At 46.3% G+C, this 23,727-nt stretch overlaps 1 pseudogene; it reads left to right on the top strand.

Moving 5' to 3' along the window:
- The first annotated feature begins 20,923 nt into the window (after positions 1-20,923).
- Positions 20,924-22,482, top strand: LOC103286267 (T-complex protein 1 subunit epsilon-like; annotated as a pseudogene).
- Positions 22,483-23,727: the final 1,245 nt, after the last annotated feature.

Genomic DNA, 23,727 nt, shown 5'->3' with positions numbered 1-23,727 from the left:
AGCCTGGCTCTGCTTCCCAGGCGGCATTGCCTGGTGCACTGGCAAAGGACAAAGTGGAATTGTAGGACTGCACCCTAAATTCCAATCATAACAACCCCCTGAGCCTCATGGTTACCAGTCATGCATGACCTTTGGCTAAATCAGCTAACATGGAGCTGACTCTGAATTCTGAGATGCTGGAATGGAGACTCACAGAGCAAATAGCACAAAATCATACCACACAGTGCCATTCAATTCGAAAATATTAGTGACCACATACTATGACGTTTGCCAATTATACATATACAGGTGTGTGTGTGTGTGTGTGTGTGTGTGTAGAGTGTGTGTATTGTATGTGTGCATGTATTACGCATATATACAAAGTAATTACTGTGCCTTTGAAATATTCATAGACTAAAAAAAAAAAAATGATAGGCCCTGTCCCATGGGGCCACTACTTTACCAGAATCTTGAATGTGAGTGTCACTAGGTCCTACTCATCTCAGAGGACTTTATTTAACAACAGCCGAAAGGCAGTTTGTTGTTTTAACCTGGGCTTAAAAGTTAATATGCTTTAAAAAATAAAAGAATAAATTTACTTCCTCGAGTCTTTCCTAAGCTGTAAGCAGTTAAACCTGAGGTTGCCAACCAGTGGCTCTGGCTCTAGTCCCAAAAGTGTTGGTTTGGCTCTCCCAATGTGGGTGCTCTCCAGTTTCCCAACACCTCCTCCAACCCCTATTTTTCCTTGACACTGAGAACACGTGTCAATTGCTCATGTCACCTGACACCTGACCCCTTCCTTAATTTATAGTATCCACCTGGCTTCCTAAGCATTTGCATCTATAGTCTGTGGTCTATTATACTTTCTAAATTGCAGCAAAATACGTCCTATCCCACAAGCTTTTCTTACGATGTGACTTCAGTGTCCTTCTCATGAAGAGTTGGAGTCTAAGTTCCTTCCTCTTGAATTTGGGCATGTCTGTGGAGTACAACAGAAGGGACATTATGTGACCTCTCAGGCCAGGGCAGTTTCCACCCGTGGGTGCTGGAGCTATCTCATAACAGCTCTTGAGAGACAACTGTGCACATCTCTTACCCACTCTGTCCAGTGAGTAGAAATCGACTTTGGTGGGAGTATTAACACCATGGAAATCAGCAAACACTACAAACCAGGGCACTTCCACCCAGGGAGCCAATTGTTAAACATTTCCCAGCACGTGGCTTCTCCATCTGGTTCCCTTGTGATGCTCACGCTACCAGCCAGCCTCCATGCTGAGGAGCCTGAGCAGCCTGTGGAGAGGCTTACGTGGAGGGAAGCCAGGGCCCCCGGCCCTCAGCCCTCTCTGAGCTCCCAGCTAACTTCCAGCACCCACTTGACAGCCATATGACAGAGCCATCTGACAGGGGACCCTCCAGCCCCCAGTCACGTCACCCCAGCTGACACCATGTGGAGCAAAGACAAGCCTTTCCCAGTGAATCCTGCCTCTTTGCAGATTCATGCACAGATCTGCAAATTCACAGGCACCTGTTAAGATCTGGCTTCCTCTGCAGGGATAGTGACCGGACACAGTTGCTGGTAGCTGGTTGTGGCAAGGCTCTGCCCTGCCTGCATGGGTTCTTCTCCCTTCGGTCCACCGACTTCACACTTATTTGCTGGTTCCCACACTGTTTCAATCCTACACTAATTCAGACAGACTTGGCCATTTCTCTGTATGGAGGCAGATATTTTCCCTTCAAAGAATTCTAGAATGTCTGTCCCTAGCTGCTCACAGTTCAGCTCACAGCAGCCTGAGCTGGAGCTCGTCTGATTGTTTTCCTGAATCTCTCGCTCTGGCTAGTCCTAATTTGAAACTGCATGCTGCCTACAGCTGAAACTTGGGGAGTTTCACTTTTCTGTACGCACAGCTCTCATCCAGAATGCCTTGTTGCCAGGATGTTGTCTGACACTTTGGACAGAATTGGAAAACATCCTTATTTAGTGCTTCCTGAAAAGTCTCCCTCTCTGTCATAATTACTGACTCTACCTCATAGCTCACTCTCAGACATACACCCTGTGGTGGCAGGATAGGGCTTTATCACGAGGCATTTCATTCTTGCCCATGTGTCAGTTACACCAGATCTCAGAGACAAACAGTGGCTGGGACTCTCACCTTGCCTGCAAGGACTACAGTCTGCTGGGGAGTGTACTGAGGGAACTGGGGAAGACACCTCTCTCAACCTGGGTTTTATAAGTTTGAATAAGAGTTTACTTGGCAAAAAGAAAGAGGGAGGGAGAAAGCAAAAAAAAAGAGAAAGAAAGAAAGAAAGAAAGGAAAGAAGAGAGTAAGGAAAGAAGGAAGGAAGGAAGGAAGGAAGGAAGGAAGGAAGGAAGGAAGGAAGGAAGACTAAACCTAGCTAGAAGGGAAACTATGAATGGAAGGAGATTTGGCAATGAGCGAGATTTTGGATATACAGGGTGAGGCAAAAGTACGTTTACAGTTGTGAGTACCTGAAACACAGAATTTATTCTTGTATTATTATTTATTAATTATTGTATTATTTTCCATATGAATAAATATAAACCTACTTTAGTCCCACCCTGTGTTTGGAGCAAAAGGCATAGGAATAAATATAAACCTACTTTAGTCCCACCCTGTGTTTGGAGCAAAAGGCACACAGGTAGAGAATTCACAAAATGGCTTGAGGTCGGACGAAGTGTAAACTCATTCCATGGGCAATGTGGAGTTATTGCAAGTAAGAAAATAATGACATAATCTGATTTGCATTTTCTAAAATAACTCTCTTGGAGGGAGAGTAAAAGGAGCTCAATGGGGACTTAATTGCCAATCATTGGCGGCCAATCTGAAGGTCGTTTCTAGGCAAGAGGTGACGAGAGTTAAAAATGATGCAGGGACAGTTGGAATAGAGAAGAGAAAGTACTCATGCCGTAGAAATCACATTCGATGAGTGTTTGCATCTGGAGGCTAAAGGGAGGTTAGAAGGATTGGAGTGTATCGCGTAGGAGTATAATAATAGCAATAATGCCAGCAGCAGCATCAAACACTTATATGCCACTTACTAGGTGCCAGGCGTTATTTTAAGGGCTTTACTATATTAAGTCATTTAATCTTCATATTTGTTATTATTATTATCATTATGATTATTATCATCTCACTTTTGCAGATGAGCAAATTGAGGCATTGCGAGGTTAAGTCACCTGGCCACTTTCACCACTCAGCTGGGACATCAACTCCAGCTCTTAGTGCTGACCCAGCACTGCCTCCCCAGGGACTGACTCTGGGAGGAGGATGCGGAGGGCAGTCATCAAAATACGAAGTGGTGGGTCGAGTGCCAGAGTGGAGCCAACAGAAATGAGGAGAAGAGGGCAACTCAAGTATCCTTTAAAAGAGGAAACAGGGCTAAATAACAGATTCGCTCTAAGGGGCTGCCAGGCTCAGCTGCTTTTCACAGCCTCAGCTGCCCAACTTGCAGGGCTAATTGCCCCAAAGCTTGCATGTAACAGCTGAAGCTTGGCCTTGAGTCAGTCCTGGGCAAGTCAGGGTGGCCATCAGTGACCTCAGCCACCACGTTGAGAGGTCAGCCTCAAGTCGCTGTCCCAGTCCTAGGACATTGTATCCCAGCCCCTGTCCTGGGTTCCCCATTGATCCAATCTCACATGGAAGCCCCAAGGAGCAGCCTTGCCTTCTTTCCCCTCAGAGCCCCCCTTTCTGCAGAGCCACCTTGCAAGTCCCATCCTTGGCTCTGATTACTGTCTCACCAAGTGCTCTAGGGCCTGCCGCTGGCCGGAGTCTGGCCCACAGACTCTCACACTCTTCTGCCTAACCCGACTGCCACATCTGGCTTCAGCAGATGCCCTGCTGATGCACAACCCTGATTAATGGGTTCTCGGGAGCTCGCCCATCCCAGAATTGATAATGAGACTGACGGATATTCTTAGAAGCTGTGTCCAGAGCCAGGTCAGCTCTCATCCATACCTGCTCTATTCTCATGGCTGCCCCATCCCGCTGGCCCAATGTTGGTAAAGGACATCAGGCCTCTGGATGTAGCTATGCTGAACCACAGCTACAGGAAGGAGGAGGGTGACAGCAGTCAGAGCTAACAGCAGTGTTTCTAGCCTGAGAGGAGGAGTAATAACAAGGGCAGAGTCACTGAAGGGCGTGGGGCTGTTTTGTTCCCTTTCTTCTGGGTGGGTGAGATCCACGACATTGCCATTCCTGTGCAGGCAGCTGCGCCCATCAAACCATCTGCACCGCACAATGCCGGGGACTCACGCAGGGCTTGCATCTGCTTGGGGGTGGGGATGACTCAAAGGCTGCTGCACAGCACTGCTCACTCTAGCACGCCCTTTCCAATGGGGCCAATTTGCCGCCGCACAAAGCCCAGGAGCTGCTGATCTGAGGCCTTGTGTGGGTCGTTTGAGCTCGCTAATGAGGATTGGTTGTCATTGAAGGCACCCCTGATTTTAATAGCCAAACATTATGTCTGCACAGAATTCTAAGTGAATTTCCACAAAGCCTGAAGACACAGGACACTCTATTTCAAGACGTAGCTTCCAACCACATCAAGAATTCTTAAAGCAACCAGCACTGGCAGCGAAGGGCTGGGCTTTGTAGCCTCCCCTGAGTGGCTGTTTTGGGTATTTCTTAATGGCACCAGGGTTTTGCCCTTAACTATTGCCATCCCACATGGAGAATGAATGCTCCTTCCCGTATGCTTTCTTTAGAGCCCTGCCTTCCATCCTCATGGGAAAATTTAACAATATGTGGCCAATTCCAGACTATTCTGGACAGCAGCAATTAGCAAGCAGTGCTCACTAACAGTGGGCAAAGTGCTGCACTGTATGTATGTATATGAGTGTGGGTAAGTGAATGATAGCTAGATAGATAGATAGATCAGCTGATTGATTAATCAATCAATAAATCGGTAGATAAAAATCTTTATATGTCAGACCGTACCAGTTAAAAAGGGTGAAATGGAGTCATATTATAATGAATCCAAGTCCTCCCACCAACTTACTCAAGAAGAAAACTACCCCTTGTCAAAGGGCCCTCCAGTTACTTCTGGCAGCCCACAAAGGGGGTTCTAAGTGATGCCGACCATCCCTGTGTGGAAACCTAATTCAAGTTCAAGGAGTTTCCTCACATGCTCCCAAAGCTGCCAGTGCTCAGCCTGGCCGGGAGTGTGGGTGTCCTGCAGACCCCTCCCCACCCCGCATTACTCATGGTCCCCGCTTGTCTCCTTCTCTGCTAGTGTGGCCCAAAGACCGGGAGCATCACCTGGGAGCTTGTTAAAAATGCCCGGGTCCCACTCTCAGAGATTCTTATTTAATGGCTGCAGGGTACATTTCTCCTGCCTCTTAAAGTTTAATGTGCTGAGGAATCTCTTGGGGACCCAATTAAACTACAGATTTCGGTTCTGGTAGGTCTGTGGTGGGGCCTGAGATTCCTCATCTCTACAAACTACAGGGAAGTACTGATGCTTCTGGTCCCAGACTATGCTTTGCAAGCATGTGGGGACTAGTCCTCTCAGCCTCCAGCCAGACCCTCCACCCAAGGATCCCAACCCAGTAAAGGGACAGAACAAGTTCTTCCTTCCCCTCCTCTCTCCTGCCTGCTCTTCCAGTTCCAAACTATAAATGTCCCATAAACATTAAGTGCCTGGAGTGTGGGAAAGGTGGGCCAGACATGCAGTGAGTGTGTGTGTTTGACAGGATGAGGAGTGGGTTGTCTGCATGAGCATCTTCTCAGCCACCCTCTCCCCACCCACACACACACACACAAATGTGAATATGAGAAAAAGGGAGGGACTCTGCTAGGGTAAACTGTGCAAAGGCTTACAATTATGCTTGTATTTACCCTCAAGCTTTCAAGGAAGCTTACAGAAAATTAAAAGAATGTTTAAAATCCCTAAAGAGATCAAACATTCATTGGAAACCAGAAGTTTCAATCCAAACATAATTTGGAATTGGCTGACATGTGATGAGTTTTAGACACAAGTATAATCACTATGGGTATCATAGTGGCTCCACTGGGTACTGCCCGGAGCATGGAGCTGCCTGAACTCACCATCAGTGCTGTTGTTCCCCATGTTCTCTGACCCTAAAGAAAAGTTGTGTGTCACATCCATGCCCACCTCATGTGACTCCAGCCCATCCTCCCATGCCTGCAGCTTCCCCCTTCCTGGACTTGTACAAAGATCCTCTAACGCCTCTCCCAAATACAGGCCCCCGGACAGTCCACAATCAACCTTTCATAGGCCCAGTGCTCATCATCTTCGCCCCTAATCCAAGCCTCCCCTAATTCCCCATGGCCCGGGGAATGAACCCTAAGTCCCTTAGCCTGATGCTCAGAACCCTGTGTGCATTGACCCCAAATGACCACTCCCCCTTCCAAGTCTCCCTCCCTCCTCTGACTTATGTGACAAGCCTGGAATCCAGACTGGCCTCTTGCCGTTTCCCAAATGTCTCCAGGCATTAGCTTATTCTATTCCCCCACCTAAAACGCCCTCCACCCTTCCATCTCCTGCTTTGTTATTTTGTACCTGTCAGGGAGAGTGATCTTTGTTCTGAGAAATGGTACGAACAGGGAAACGCAAGAACCAGCACTCGGGCCCTGAACGTGAGGTCTCCTGACTGAGTAAATTTCGCAGGGAATCTAAGAACGTCTTAATGAGGCTGTTGAGCCAGGAGCCAGGAAGGCAGAGAGCAGATCTGAAGATGGACAAGTTGAGTTCCACTCCCAAGAATACAAGGGCACTATGCAGCTCTATTTGACAAACCATAAGGCAAAGGAACCAGCCAATCAGAAGGCAGCACCCTGATGGGCTAAGCTTTGGTTGCTGAAGTTTGGAGGGGTCTAAGGGACTTTGGGGGGGAAAGGCCATGGTAGCCGACGTGGTAGTGGGACAGGGGCATCCAGGGGTTACCTAGATCCTCTTTTGGAAAGCTCCCTTCACTCCCACTCCTAGAACTGAGAACATGTCTTGCATTTGCCAAGTTTCTAAGACAGAAAAAAAGGGTTGGAATCCTGCCTCTAAACTCAATAGGAGTACAAACAAGTGTGCCTATGTTGATCCAGGAAAGTTTCTGGAAGAAATGGTTTTTTGGGAACTTAAAAAAGGGAGAAGCAAGGATTCATTAAGAACTCGCTGGGCCAGATTAGCCTCACAGCCGGCTTTCCCGCTGGGTACAGGACCCCTTGAGGTCAGGCCACACGTGGTTTTTGGCGTTGCAGCCTTCTCACATTGAAGTCTGCTTCTCCACCACTCACCTCTGCCGCCAGAACCAGCGCTGCCCCCAGGCCAGAGCCTTGCCTCCTGGCTGTCAGCACTGGGGCATTGTTACTAATAATCTGCCCTTGACCTCATGCCCAGGTTCAGAAAGTTGCCCTATCCCCTGTGCTTCAGTTCAGGGAAAGGATCGGAAGATCTTGACCTAAACACCTATTCCAGCAAGCTGCCTGGTACCCTAGGGCCCTAGGCCCAGCTCTCACCTTGCTTTGCTTTGTCCCGCCTCCCCTCAAAATTTGGAAGCCCTAACTCTAAACCCTAAATTTGCCACTAGGGCTCTGCCAAATGACAACTCCAAAGCCAAACACCTTCCTACCCAACTGCATCCTCCTATCAGGGCCCTCGATTTGCATCATCACTGAAGTGTTTACAGGTTCCTCACTGTAACTTGCTTTCTCTTGCCTCTGAGCCTTTACCTTTTGCCCGAAATGCCACGTAACCTTCATCTTCTGCTCTCTTACTTTTTATGCAGGACTTATTGAAAGCATCGCCACTTATGGTCCAGGCCACCACCCAGGTCTACGTTAGGGACGTCTGCCTGCTACCATACAACTCAAAGCCTCTTTTATTACACCCCATGCACTGCATCACACTTGCCTTTTTCATGTCTGGGAGCTCTCTGCAGGCAGTGACAGAGTCTTAAACATCTCTAAATCCTCAATACCAAGAACAGAGCTGACACAGAAAAGGCTTTCAAATATGTGCAGATTGATGGGTGGAAACTTGTGGGAGTACAGCATATATTTTGGAAAACCTAATAAGAGCTCCAGGCATTTTTGACAGATTAGTGATGAACTGGGTTTAACAAGATAAAATGTAATTGGAACAAATGTAAGGTTCTGCCCTTGGGTCCAAAAGGCACATGTACCGGAAGAGGGAGCCGTGTGTGGTTGCAGTTTATACGAAAAGCCTAGAGAGTCGGAGTGGTCAGTAAGTGCAGCATGGGTCAACAGTGTGACCTGACTGCCAAAAAAATTAACGCCACCTGAGCCTGCACTAGAGGTGGAGCTTCTAGAATGTGCGTATTCTAGAGAGGTGATGTGTGCATTCCAGTCAAACCAACCCGTACTGGAGTCTGGGTTCATCCTGAGCTTCACACTTTAGGGGCCAGACTCTAGCAGGTTCGGAAGAAAAAGTCCAGGGTGGTGAGGGAACTTTAGGTAAAGTAGAATGAGAAGCAAGTGGTGGATCAGGGGCTGCTGAGACTTCAGAAAGCACATAGGTACATGCCAGCTATCTTTGAACGTCCTAGGATGTGTGGCCTATTTGAAGGAATTATTTTCCGACCAACAGGGCTGTTCAAAATGGACAGGTAGGGAGTCACCTGCCAATGGATGCATTTTAAAGTGCAACAGAATCATCCTCTCAAATCACAGATCTGACTGTGTCACACACACACACACACACACACACACACAAACACGCATACTCACAATCCCTGTCTCACACACAACTCCCCTACTGCTCTACCTGTACCCAAACCCCAGCTTTAAAGCCTTTGAAAGCTTCCCAATGTCCTTAGGATTCCAAAGCTCAACTCTGTGCAGCCTCTAAGGCTCTGCTGGCAGGAGCTCCCCTCTTCTTTATCCTCCTCCCCCACCTCTCTTCGTGCTCCCTCTGTGCCCTTCAGAACCTCTTAGCAGAATCTCCTGGCTCAAGACCTTTGCCCGGGCAGTTTCTGTCACCTGGAATGCTCCTCTCCCTTCTTTTATCTAGTGTGTGCTTCACATCCTTTAGTTCTGGACCGGCTCAGGCTCCGCCGCTTCAGAGAGCAGACCATTGCCCTTATTCCAAGCTCTCTTAGCACCAGAGGACTCCATTCTTGGCAACCTCAGAATTTTCCATTTGTTCACTTGTTGTCTCCCCTGCCAGACTGAACCCCAGGAGGGCAGGGGCTGCCTCTGGGTTTGCTCACCATCTCGTCACCTCCTCAGCACTAAACACAGTATCTGGCACACACAAGAGTGTAGTCAACTATGAGGTGAATGAGCAAATGAATGAAGAGAAGAGAGGCTCAGCTGAGATGACTACTTGGACAGGATAGGGAAAGAATTGGAAACCTCGGGTGAGTGGTTGGACTAAATGTACTTTAGGTTCTTTTTAATACCAAAATGTCTTATCGTCACTATCAAAAATTCCAGCCATCAAAAATAATTCCACCCATCATTAAGGAACCCTCGGACATTAGCCTTTCCTTTTTATCAAGAGGCCTCCCATGAGTCCTCCACCTCTTTTATAAATAACTTTTCATGCACTTGCCATATCCTACCTAACTGTAAAGACATTTGAACATCTGTCTTCATTTCTCTGCTCAAGGAATTTAGAGTCAATTTGGGGAGATGTTACATTCACCTTTGCACTTCTCAGCGGACACCCCAAACTACAAATGCTTGGCACATACCTAAGCCCTAAAAGTAAATGGGTAACGTTCACTTGACATGTTCTTATGTTTCACTAAGTCCTGTTTTTCAATTAGGAAAGTGTGTTCACACACAGTGTCATATAATACAGGTCAAATCCCATTGTAAGAGGGCACATAAATGCCAGTACTCTTGTATCAAACAGTTGGAAACAAAGGGACAATAGGCATGGGACTTTGAGATCCTAGTGATGAAGGCATTCTGTTACAAGCCTTTCTGTGAATCTGACCTGGGTATGCTTTAATGAATTTTTAAGCTATCCCCCTTCAGGCGGCCAATTATGGTCAATTTTTCACTCATCTAAAAATTATGAACAGTAAATTAAGTTGAACATTACTCGCTAATACTTCCCTGTGGACTTCCCATTCTCCCTCCCCGAAATTAAGTAGACCCCATTGAATATGTAACTACCAATTCACAAACCATTTACTCAGAAGAGTATTAGAAATTCTAACTTTGTATTTCTAAACTGAACTTAATTTTTATCCCAAGCCCCAGTGTTTCTCTCACACATGGCCTGGTATCAGGATCATATTCCACTGCAAACAATTGTTGTCCTGACTTCCGGTGAGTTAAATCGGAGTTTCTCCAGGTCTGGTCCCCAAACCAGCGGCACCAGCAGCCCCTGTGTGCTGCTTAGAAATTCAAATCCTCAGGCTTCAATCCAGACCGACGAATCAGAACAGCAATCTGTGCTCTCACAAGCCTGCCAGGGGATGCTTATGCCTGCTCAAGTTTGACAGCGCTCCAAGGTAGCTTCTTTTCTTCACAAAACATCAAGTCTGGAGGTGAGTGGAGACATCAGGGCCACTCCCAGCCGCAATGAAAGCTGAGGAAACACCGTTTACACTCAGGGCCCCTGTAGCTGCCGGGGACAGGGGAAGTGGGGATGGCAGTGACTGATGGGTCAGCCAGCCATCAGTTTCTGCCCCAGAGCTGCTGCGCTCTGCAAGGCCGTCGAGCCTTCAGGTCCACTGCAGCCCTCCCTCAGCCACCTGCCACCCTGACATAGAAGCCCTGATGCTACTGCTGCTCTGGTCTTGCTAGCCCGGGGCCCCCAGGAGCAGGATTTCTTATCCCCCCCACCCAGACTCTTCTTGCACCTAATCCTGCCCCTCGCCATGGGTAAGCTCCTGCAAAGCAGAAACCACACTAGGCTCAGGTGCTCCCACTACCAGGAAGTTCTGGCAATGGGGCATAAGGAGGGTTGAGGAGAGGCAGGGGATAGCATTGGCACTCTCATCGCTGCCTTGCAAACCGTCTTCTCCCCCACCCCAGCGAGAGTCTCCTCTTTCAAAATCTCACCTTGAACAGTAAAAAGAAATACTGGTACATATGCATCCTCAAACATCTCTCTGACTTTCGCCAGGATTGCATCTTAAAAGCCAAGCCATTGAAGCCTTTTCCTTCTCTGACTTGGGCCTGAAGCAATGGGAGCCTGTATACAATATTGGGGGAGGGGCGTGGAGGGAGAGGTTCAGAGGAGAAGAGAGAGCCAGCGAGGGCAGGGGCATTGAATACTGGACAGCATCCCGTCAGAGCCGCAATGACTTCATAAACACTAGCTGCTGTTTTCAAAAGAACGTCTTTGGAAGGGAATATTGTGCAGATGTTGGAGTGTGTTGGTGGGGGGTGTCGCCCGTAATGCTGTGTCTACAAAGTCCAAAATAGCAGTATGCAAAGAAATCTCTCTCATACCCAGTTATTTTGAAAGGAAAACTAGTAGAGTGGAAGGAATAGTGGAATAAGAATTGAAAGAATTGCGTTTCCCATCCAGATCTAGGATGAATTGCGTTTCCCATCCATCACTTCCCGGCTAGGTAATTGCAGCCAAGTCACTTCATCTCTTTGAATCTTGAATGATGTGACCTATAAAATGGAAGTGAAAATGTGCTCTGCCTGCCCGGTGCCTATTTTCATACCCATTTTACAGATAACGGTTCAAAGGTGCAATGAACGAGGGCACATAAAAGTACTGTTTTTATTGAGGTGTGATAGACATATTATGTTAGTTTCCAGTGGATAATGTAATGACTCAATGTTTGTGTATTGTGGAATGATCACCACAATTAAGTCTAGTTCACACCTGTCACTAGACACAGCTACGAATTATGTTTTTCTCCTGAGAATTTTTACGATTTACTGTCTTAGTAACTTTCAAATATGCAAGACAAATTATCAACTATAGTCATCATATTGTACATTACATCCCAGGACTTACTTATTTTATAACTTATTTAACTTTGTATCTTTTGACCCCTTCCCCCCAATTCCCACACCCAGCATTTAATTAATTTGAAAATGAAGCAGTGATGATACAAATGAAAAACTATATAAATACCATTATTTTCTATCTTATAAGCCAAATTGGGGGGGGGGGGTGCGGATAATTCTTTGCTCTAATAGAACTAGTAGGTTTTTTTTTTTTAACCAAATTAAATTCCAATAGTGTTTCTAGGTTTACCCTATGGCTGTCTCTTCACACATTTCAAAGAGGTTAAGGAAATAAAAGACAAGAGAAAAGAGTGTTTTCCATGTAACCCAGCAGGTTATTTTAGGTCAAATACTTCCTCACGATTTTCTGCCTGCTTGATCTACCAATTACTGAGAGAGGGGTGTTGAAGTCTCCAGCTGTAACGGAGGATTTGCCTGCCTCTCCTTGCAGATCTATCAGTTTTTGTCTCACGTATTCCGAATGGCTATTAGGTACACACACCTTTGGAGAATTGAGAGGATCATTATGCAATGTCCCTCTTTATCCCTGACAGTTTTCCTTGTTCTGAAGTCTGCTTTTGTCTGAAATTAACATAGCTACTCCAGCTTTCTCCTGACTAGTATTAGCATAGTGTATCTTTCTCCAAGTCTTTACTTTCCATCTGAGTCTTTATATCTAAAGTGGGCTTCTTGTAAACAGTGACATATAACTGGACCTTGCTCTATATTTTAATCCACTCTGACATTTTTTTGTAGTTAGTGTATTTAGATCTTTCACTTTTTTTTTTTCAGCCAGCAGGTACCTTTCTGTTTAAGGTTCTTGAAATGCGTTGCCATATTTTTCTCCCAAAAAGTTTTGCCCATCAAGATGCCCATCAGCAATTCAATATAGTAAATGCCTATCATGAGCCAGTGCATGGGAATAAATGACAGGTCCACATGTAAATCTCAGTTTTATCACATCCTTGCCAGCACTGGGTTTTAGTTTTGTAGACTAAGAAAATCTAAGCATCATCTAGAACTTCCATGCTAGTTTTTAGACTACGAAAATCTAGGAATCATCTCGAACTTTCATGCATGTCTGCTCACTAATTGGAGCATCTTCCTATGGTGTGTATGAACTGCCCATTTACCTCTTGAGCTGTTGATATTTGTCTTACCTACTTGCATTCATTCTTTACATAGTAAAGGTAGTTGCCCTTTGTCATTTACATGTCAGAGACTTTGAGAACTGAGTGAGGCCTGCAATTTATTTGCTCAAAGCCCCTTCTGATGGGTTGAATGGTGAATGCCCCCTACCCCCCAAAAAAAGGCAGGTTCATGACCTAACTCTCAGAACCTTTATTTGGAAGGTTCTTTGCAGATGTAATTAAGGGAAGGTAGACCATTCACACTTAAAGTGATTATTGAGCTGGTTGCATCCATTTCTACCATGTTTGTAACTGTTTGTTACATTTGTTCTTTGGGGTTTTTTTCTCCTTCTCTTTCTGCCTTTTGTGGTTTTAACTGAGCATTTTTTATAATTCCATCTTATCTCATCAATTATACTTCTTTTTAAAAAAAAATTTGTAGTGGTTGCCCTAGAGTTTCCAATATACATTTTTAACTAATATAAGTTCACCTTCCAATAACATGATGCCATTTTAACAGAGTAGTCCCAATTCTCCCTCCCATTACGACATTGCTATCACTCATTTCCCTTCTATATATGCTATCATCACTCAATACAAGGCTCTCTCACTCTCAGGCAAGTCCATACTCAGCCATTTATGTGTTCCTACTAGTTCATGGCCCCAGTGGCTTCAGGTTCAGATAAACAGACCTGGGTTATGACTCCCTGGATTTGCCTATCTCTCCAGATTTGAAGGAGGCAATTTGCCTGGCAATATAAGTTCTTTTTTTTTTGGGGGGGGGGGGGTGCCGGGGGAGACAGTGCAAAGGTAGTCTGAGAAAAGTCATTACTTTTCATTTTGTTCTACTTTTTTTGTTGTTGTTAAAGATGGAAGTGACAACTTCCAATCCCTTCACATGTCAGAGCTGAAACAAAAACAGACCCAGCAGATTATTTTACATCATGGAGATTACAGTCCGGTTTGCTGATTTACTAAAGTATCCATTTCCTCAGCTCAGTCATGCTCTATGGCCAGCTCTGGACTGAAGAGAGAGCAGTTCCCAACTCAGAAGGTGGAGACTGACTGCTCAACCTTCCAATCTGCTCCGAGGACCCCATCGTGCACACTGTCCCTTGCACAAAGGAGGAACAGTTACGTCCCTGCCCCGTGCTAGCTTCCAATCTCAGTGACCCTGGCGCAAGTGTTCCAAGATGTGGTTGCTGTTTTTCAGGGCAGCAGCCTCAACGGCCTACCATAAGCAAGGACTGGAACATATGAGCTCATCTCCCAGATAATCCCTATTAATTATACCCTCTTCCACCCAACAGCTCACCAGAATTAACCCACTCTGTTAAAAAAAATTTTTTTATCAAGATTTGATTATAATATGCACTTCTAAAACACTTCAGCAAATTGATAATTTAAAAAAAGAAGAATTCTGATTTCTTCAGAATGCTATCCATCTGAACTCCCTGACTGGCAGTGCCACCCAATGAGAACTGGTGATGTGGGACCCCTACAGGATTCTGGATAGCCTTTGACCCATCCAAGAGAGATTCAATTATGTTCAGTAGCATTTTAGTGGTAAGTGCATTGTATACTGTATTCCACATCAACATAATCTGATTATTTATAGGAGGCACCAGGTGACTCTCTTCTTGCACAGAAGCCAATCTTTTTAGTTCCATTTGAATTAGAAAGGTTTGCTAAACATCTACCACACATCCCACATCCTGGTAAATACTGCAAGGCATATTCCATTCATTCTCAGAGCTCACAATTTCATGGTTAAAGAAAAACAAACAAGTATGCAAACTAATAAACAAAACAGACAATACACACGTAACCCCAGCACCCAGCACATGCAGAAGTTGATGGAACCAGTGTTTGCTCGGTGACCTGTAGACAAGTGCTACACAGGCACAGAGAGGTGAGCAATCAGACTGACAGGAGGAGGTGGCTGAGCTCAGCTCTGAAGGAGTCTCAGGGCCCTGGCAGTCACTAACGCGGAGGAAAGCATGCTAGCCAAAGGAAAGTGATGAGAACTTTCAGAGAATGGAAATAAGTCTGGTATTTCTGGAATATGTGGGTGGGAATGATGCTGGAAAAGCAAATCACAGAGGCCTGGAATGTCATGAGATAACTCTCAGCCGATCAGCTGAGGTGGGTGTAGTTGGGGCCTAAGTGCCCCGAAATGCTGCAGGCCCAGGGGATATGGGCAATATACCAACTGTGTCTCTTATATCAGGTAAATGAGGACTGGGGTTTGGATGGGGCCGCAGAGCAAAGAAGAGGAAGAATGAGACTCTGGAAGATGTACATACACAGTCCTGAGGAACATGGTGAACCTCAGCTCCGTTTGAGGCGTTTGTACACTGACATGAGCATAGAAACGAGAGAGCTGGGCGGTTGTAAATCATCAGGGGTATGTTAGGCACATGTGCACGGGATGTGTCACATCAGAGGTGTGAAGTCTGCAGTTGGCCCCAGTGCCCTAATCCAGTTTGCACGTGCTTGCTCTTTCCCTAATCCCCACTGTCCTGCGCCATCCACAGGACTGGTTCTCATGGCTGACTTGCTGACCAACAATGAATTAGGGCCAGACCTGTCTTAGTCGGTTCAAGCTGCTATAACATAATACCATAGACTGGGTGGCTTCAACAACAGATATATATATTTCTGTAGTTCTAGAGGCTGGAAGTCCACGATCAAGTGCCAGCAGACCCAGTGTCTGGTGAGGATACGGTTTCTTATTTGCAGAACGCCATCTTCTCCTGCATCCTCACAAGGCAGAGAGAGACAGAGCTCTTGTCTCTTTTTCTTCTTAAAAGGCATAATCCCACCATGGGGCCCTACCCTCTTGACTTCCTCTAACTAATCTTACCTCCCAGAGGTCCTACCTCCAAAGACCATCACACTGGGGATTAGGGTTTCAACATGTGAATCGGGGAAGACACACATTCAGTCCATAGTAAGGCCTCTCCTTGAACTCTAGCCACCTTGGCTGGGGTTTGCCCTCTGTGCCAAACTCTTGGCAGACCCATATTTCTGTGGTGAGGGCCCTGCCCTGAAAGCATTGGCACTGCCTAGACTCCTGCCAGTTGGATAAATCATTTAGAACCAAAGCCTTGCCACTCACCCAACTAAGAAATGTCACTCTCCCGAGATTCCTCCTGCAGCCCACAGCCTGGCATTTGGATTTTTTTTTTTTAACTAAAGGCAGCTGGATGGAGTCAGAGTTTACTCCTGTCCCCTGGGCTCTGTCATTTGAACAGCAGGCTCTCCTTTCCCCTGTCCCCCTACCCTGTGGGACCAGTCCTGCAGCTGCGTTCATTCATCCCACTCCCTGTCCCTCCATGGTCTCCTCTGTACCACAAATTGGCACTCTTCAATTTGGTCTATTCTGCCGAAGAGCCACTTCCTATGCATTTACCCATTCGGCCAACGGTTATTAGCACCTGTCACGTGATGGGCAGTGCTGGGGACTGAGTTAGAGAGCCTTGTTGGTGCCCCTCAAAGCAGAAACCCCTGTCACCTGGAAAAGGCAGGTGCATGCACACAACAGAGCTTCTTAATGGAAGAGTACTTGGTGCTGAGCCAGCATCCCTACCCAGCAAAAAATAGCACATAAAAGCCTTTCTACCACCCAGGATTGTGAGGAGAAAGGCCAGCCCTTGGCGTAATGATCCCCAGCTCATTAGTGGTTCCGAGTGACATGAGGTGGCCTGACAGCAGGGTCCGCCTTCCCAGAGCCCAAGATCTGAGGAGGGGTGCCGGCAGGAGGCAGCGTTCCCATGGTGAGGCTCTGGTGAAGCCTTTGCAGCATCCAAGGGCTCTTAACATGCTCAGCTTGAGCGCTGCCAGGCCTTATCTCAAGAGCTGTGTGCTTGGCACAGGCCTGGGGAGGCCTGATTCATCAGGAACCCTTGAGAGCCTTGGCCAGGGCTTTACAGGCCTAGAAAACCCTACACGCTCTTTTAATGTCTTTCTCCTCCCCTGAGAAAAGTAGGAGTTAAGAGATTTATGGAGCCTCAGCCAGGCCTCCTCCCCCATGGCCACTCCCCCGGGACATGCCCACTGCTTCTGACCCAGCCCTCCTCCCCAGCCACAGCCAAGAGGCCAAAGTGCACGCTCACATGGGGAAGGCAGCCAGTTGCCAGGCTCCTGCGCCTGGAGGGAAAGAGGGCATTTCCCTGGAACATGCAGGCAGGCGTTAGCCAGAAATTTACTGTGGTTTCTAAAGCCACAGCAATAACCAGAGCACCCTACATGCCTGACAATGCCTGACAAGCGCTCCGGCCAGCCTCCACCCCCCGCCTCCCCGCCCCGTTAAACTAGCAGAGCCCAGACCCTGTTTCTGGGGCCTTGAGTTGGCTCAGTGTGTTCCTAAGAACTGGACACCCACACACACACACACACACTGCTCCCCCAGCCAGGAATAGTAACATGCAGCATTTGCCGATTCCCAACCCCTGGAAAGAGCCCAACACAAACTGGTGCAATGTTGGTCTGCGAGTGCTACCCTCCCTTGAAGACACTGCCGTGGCAATACTGTCAAGGAAGCAGAGAAGGCCCCTCCACCAAAGAACCAAGTGGGCTTTCCCCAACTCTAACACCAAGTACGCTGATAATGCCCGGAGCTGCTCTAAGCATGTGAATATTGTAACTCATTTAATCCTCACAACCACCCACGAGGGAGGTAGGATTACCCGGCTCCCTTCACAGATGTGGGAACTGAAACACAGATTGGTTCTGGTCTTGCCCAATGTCACGCAGCCAGGGGAGGGTGGGGCAGGATCCAACCCCAGCACACATTCCAGGAGGCATTCCACTGCTTCTCCTCTGTTCCCACCCAGCCTTCTGTACCCTGACCGCAGGAAAGTGATTCCCAGGGCCCTCCTGTTGGGTCCCAGCTGCTATGGGTCAGGCCTCCGGGGGTCCTATAAGCCCTCACCAAGCTCACAGAGGCCCTGGGATGAGAGGGATTATGTGAAACATAATTTCTTGTTAGATTGTCCATTTTTTCCTTTCAGCACGTTTCTCGTTTCAATCATTCCTTTTCCTTTCTAGACCCCAGGAGCCAGAAATGCATACACGCAGTCTTTGCATTGATGTCAACAACCGTGGCTTATTGAACCCATCTGCTGGGGCTGTGGTTGAAATCACAGTCCTGCAGTGTTTTCCACCAAGCGACCCTCAGGCACCGGGAAGTTTAGCTGCTGCCCTGCCAGGCAGGTTTGTCCGGCTCCCTTCAAGAAGGACCATCACTATGGAAATAGTCTGTTTACTTTCTAGGTATCCTCAGAGCTCAAAGTCTAGCGGTTTCTCCTCATGAACTCTCTTTCCTCTTCTCTCCCCTGTCGCCTCAAAAAGCTGCTTTCTCCCTCCCAGCCACTTCCTGCCCCATCACTCTGTCCTGGGACCAAAGGTTTGAAGTCAGAGCCAATGTGTGCAACCTGTGGCCACAGCCCATGGTGCTCACTACCCCTATCCCGGCCCCCATGCATCTGTCTTACTCTTCTTCTCCTTGAACTGGGGCTCCTTTTTTTTTTTTTCTAATAACAATAAAAGTAACAGCAAAATGTATCAGACACTTGTTATGTGCTAGGTACTGCCGATACAGCCATGCACCACAATGACGTTTCCGTCAATGATGAACTGTATATACCATGGTGGGCCCATAAGATTATAATGGAGCTGAAAATTCCTATTGCTTAGTGACCTCGTAGCCATCGTAACGTTGTAATGCAACTCATTACTCACATGAGATGCTGGTGTAAACAAACCTACTGCACTGCCAGTTGTATGAAAGCATAGCACCTACAATTATGTACAGGACACAATTCTTGATAATGACAATAAGCCACTAGTACTGGTTCAGGTATTTGCTATGTTATACTTTTTATTATTATTTTAGAGTGTACTCTTTCTACTTATTAAAAAAAAACACTCTGCTGTAAAACAGTAAGCAGTGTCACACCATCAAAAGCCTCATATGTCTCATGTTTACTGCCTCTCTTGATTGCATCATTTTCTCTTGTGCTTGATTTAACCTTATGTTTTGTACAGGTTTGCAGCCTAGGAGCCATAGGCTATACCATGTAGCCTTGGTGTGTAGTAGACTATACCATCCAGGTTTTTGTAAGTGCACTTTGTGATGTACACACAACAACCCATTTCTCAGAATGTTTCCCCGTTACTAAGAGACACGTAACTGTATCATGTTGTTTTAGTCTCACAGCCGCCCCAGGAAACTGACATACAGGCAGAGGTGAAGTAATCTGTCCAAGATCAACAACTAGTCGGAGGTAGAACCAGGACATGAACCTTAGAAATCTGGCTCTAGGGTGGGGGTTCTTAACTACTACAGAAAACTCAGCTGCCCAAGCCCCACAGGTCTGGAAGCTCTAGAACCCAGGTCTTCTGCTACAGGTGGTTAGTCTTGTCATCTGGTTGAGCTGCTCTTTGTTTTCTGGTTTTTCTTTTGTTGAGTTGTATTTTGTTTGCTTTGTTCGTGTCTTTCCCTTACTTCCTGTGTCCCCTGAGTATCAGGTCTTTCCCTTACTTCCTGTGTCCCCTGAGTATCACTCCTTAATTGAATCTTTATAATAATCTACAGGCTCGTCTTTACTTCTCTCTTCTTTCTCTCTTTTACCCCTCTTCCACATCCAATCAGTATCCAAGTCCTCTGGATCCTCTCATTTCAGAAATATTTATTGAGCTCCTCATATGTGCCAAACACACAGTAGGTGAACAAGGTAGATGGAGTCTCTGGGCATGAACCAGCCCTCCACAGTCTGATATTCACTGCCCTAGGAGATAGCTACTGGACTACTGGATTCACACTGTTCCACATACCAGGACCCACAATGCCAATCTCCCTACCAGATCTCCATGTTCAAATCCCACCCATCTTCAAGGCCTATCTCCGTGGTCCTGCCTCAGTAATACCTGCTATTACTCACCACCTTCCCCTCACCCCAGCTGAGATCAATCTCTCTCTCCTCTTTAGGAGTTAGAGCCCTCAGAGGATCTGAGTGTTTTTCATTGCATTTACTACTTTCTGTCTTGTAGTATTGTTATGTAGGTGCCAGTCTTATTGCCATTATTAGATTGCAAACATTTTAAAGAGCTATCTCTTAATCAACTGGTCAGATGTTCAGAATACAGCAGCCAAAACAAGCTTTTAAAAACCAAAGTCTCAGTATGTCACTCTTCTGCTAAAAAACCCTCCAGTGGCTCCCACATCACTAGCAGTAAAAACCAAAGTTCTTTGGTCCCCTTTATCTTTGTGGCCTCTCCTCCTACCACTCTACCTCTTGCTCCCTCCTCTCATGACTTAAGCATACCAAGCATACACCTTCCTCAGGGACTTTGCACTAGCTGTTGGATCTACCTAAATGCCCTTTCCCCACATAGCAGAGAGGTCTTCCCCAGAGAACCTATCAACTAAGGGACCTCTGAGAGGAACAGGGAAGTATCCCAGACTCCTATTCTGGGTTAGGAAATCTCACATGTTCACTTTGCTCTCTTGCTTCAGCAAGCCTTCTCTGGAAGGACATTCTGTCCAGTTCATGCTCTGCACTGGCTGCCTTATGATCCTGAAGGAGGCCAACCAGCCACACCCTCTCTGGGGACTTCACTTCCTTTCCTAGGTGATTCACTCACATGGGAATTTCCAAGATAAACCTAGGAAGGGATGAGCCCCTTAACCCCATGTGGGGTGTGGGAGGCTGAATAATAGTCTACCAATGAAAGGTCTCTCTGAGGAAGTGATACTTGAAGAGACACCCCAAAAAAGAGCAAAATAACCATCAGAAAGAGTGAAGATGGAGGACTCCAGACCAAGGAAATAAAAGCACAAAGGCTGGGTGGTGTCCATAGGGACTGTCACCTCTGCTGACTGTGGTGTCCAGAGGGACTGTCACCTTTGATGAAGATGGGCACCCTTTCCTCGTCACCACAGATCAGGACCACAAGTCTCCTCTTACGGAACTTGTGGCCCTCAAGTCTCATATAATGGCAGCAAAGGCTGTAGCAAATAAAATGAGAACATCCCTTGGACCAAGTGGTAGGGGATGAGGATGTCGATGTCACTGTAATGATGGTGCCACCATTTTGAGCATGATGAATGTTGATCATCAAGTTGCCAAGCTCCTAGCTGAACTGTCCAAATCACAGGATGAAGAAATTAAAGATGGGGCCACAGGAGCGGTTGTCCTGGCTGGGCCTTGTTGGAAGAAGCTGAGCAGTTGCTGGACCTCAACTTTCACCGAATCAGGATCATGGAAAGCTATGAGCAAACCTCCCGCATTGCTATCTTGCACCTGGACAAGAAAAGTGATAGTGTCCTTGTTGACATCAAGAACAATGAGCCCAATTCAGACTGCAAAACCATGCTGGAGTCCAAAGTGATTAACAGCTGTCCCCAACAAATGGCCAAGATTGCCTTGAATGCTGTCCTCCATGTGGCAAATATGCAGAATAGACACTTTGAGCTCATCAAAGTAGAAGGCAAAGTGGGCAGAAGGTTGGAGAACACAATCTATTAAGGGCATGACTGTGAGCAAGAATTTCAGTTACTCACAAATGCCAAGACAAGTTGAAGATGCTAAGAATGCAAGTCTCACATGTCCATTTGAACCACTGAAGCCAAAGATGAAGCATAAGCTGGATAGGACCTCTGTCCAGAAATATGAAAAGGAGACGTTTGAAGGGATGATTCAGGAAATTAAAGAAACTGTTGCTCACCTAGCTATTTGCCAGTGGAGCTTTGATGATGAACAAATTATTTACTTTTTCAGAACAACTTGCCTGTAGTTCATTGACTAGGAGGACCTGACATTCAGTTTACTGCCATTTTAACAGGAGGGAGATCATCCCATGCTTTTCAGAGCCCACAACTGAGAAGCTGGGCTTTGCTGGGCTTGTAAAAGGGATCTCATCCGGGACAACTAAAGGCAAGATGCTGGTTATTGAGCAATGTAAGAACTCTAGAGCTATAACCATTTTCATCAGAGGAGGAAGCAATGTGACCATTGAGGAAGCAAAGCTATCCCGTCACGATGCTTTGTGTGTCATCTGGAACCTCTCCATGTTAATGATGAAGGTGCTGCTGAAATCCCTGTGCTCTGGCAATTAGCCACGCAGCAGATAAGTGCCCAACCTTGGAGCAGTAGCTATGCGATCGTTCAAGGATGCCCTAGAGGCCATCCCCATGGTCCTTTCTCAGAACAGAGGCATGAATCCTATCCAGATGATGACTGAAGTCAGAGCCAGACAAAATGAAGGAGATGAACCCTGCTCTTGGGACTGACTGCACAGTGCTTCATATCACAATTGACATGAAGCAACAACATGTCATAGAAACCTTGATTGGCAAAAAGCAAAAGATATCTCTTGCTACACAAATGGTTAGAATGATTTTGAAGATTGCTAATATCCATAAGTCCAGAGAATCTAAAGAATAAAGAAAAAATTAACATACAATGTAGTAGTAAGATTGACTACTGTGATTAAATAAATGGGTGTCTTGTGATACAAAACAACAACAAAACACAAAAAATTAAAGAAAGAGAGAACTTGAAAAGTTCAAGGAACAGAGAGAGGCTAGCATTATGAATGACCTTGTGGGACATGTGAAAAGTCTGGGGTTTTTTGAGAGCAAGGGTAAGTTCATGAGAATAATAATAACAAATAACAACAATAGCTAACAATTATATGCACAGTAACATATATATGTACACAAAGACTTGCAGGTATAGTATTGGTACTGTTTTAAGTACTTTACATCAATTAAATTCTCAAAACTTTGCATAAGCAGGTATCATTATTCCCATTTTGCAGCTGAAGAAACTGAGGCACAGGGAAGTTAAATTACTTGTCAAATCCACAAAGCTAGCAGGTGGTGGAAACCAGAATTCAAAGCCAGGCCATCTGGTTGACCAGGCCCTGTTTTAAGCATTGGGCTGTCTTGTCTTTCCTGCAGAGAACTTCACACAGAAAGATCATCCTCTGTGTGGCAGGGGAGGAATCAAGGATGGTTCCTAGGTTTTGAGCTTGAGCAAGTGAGTGATGCCTTTACTGAGAGAGGAGTAGGCTGGGTAGGAAGGGTCCCCAAGCCCGGAATCCTTGCCCTTAGGTAGCCCCTAAGCCGGAGTCAACCCTCAGCCACATTCTAGAGAAAGCCCAGTACACAGATGCCAAGGTTAGCCTGCACTGGCAGACCTGTGCCAAGAACCACAAAAGCCTCATTTTATTTAAAACACAGTGCTTGGCAGAATTCCTGACCTAGACAGAGACAAGCCCATTACTTCATCTCATAAGCTGCATTACAGCCTCTGTTTTCGTGTATCTCTTAGCAAGGCCTCTCAGCCGAAAATCCAGCCAGCCCATCAATCACTCCTCCCGGAGGCCCACAGACCAGGCTGCAGAGGTCGAGATCCCAGCAGACACCCGTAGACATTTTCACATAGGATTAAGCCCCAAAGACATTCCTGTTTGTGCATAGGGGGCCTTATTGCTTTATATTTTTAATTAAAAGCAGATTTTTATCCATCTCCCCAAAATCTATTGGGGGAACTGTAATTTTGCTTCCGATCTTCCTATTTAATACTCCCCTAATGCCCATAAAAAGCTTTGGAGTTTCAGTTCACGATTTTAATCTTCACAGATAATTAGTGGGTAGAATGACTTGGGGAGAGAAGCAGGTATGT

This window comes from Eptesicus fuscus, chromosome 4 (assembly GCF_027574615.1).
Source record: "Eptesicus fuscus isolate TK198812 chromosome 4, DD_ASM_mEF_20220401, whole genome shotgun sequence".
Lineage (NCBI taxonomy): Eukaryota > Metazoa > Chordata > Mammalia > Chiroptera > Vespertilionidae > Eptesicus > Eptesicus fuscus.
The sequence above is the reverse complement of the archived record's forward strand: the minus strand, read 5'-3'. Positions and strand labels throughout refer to the sequence as shown.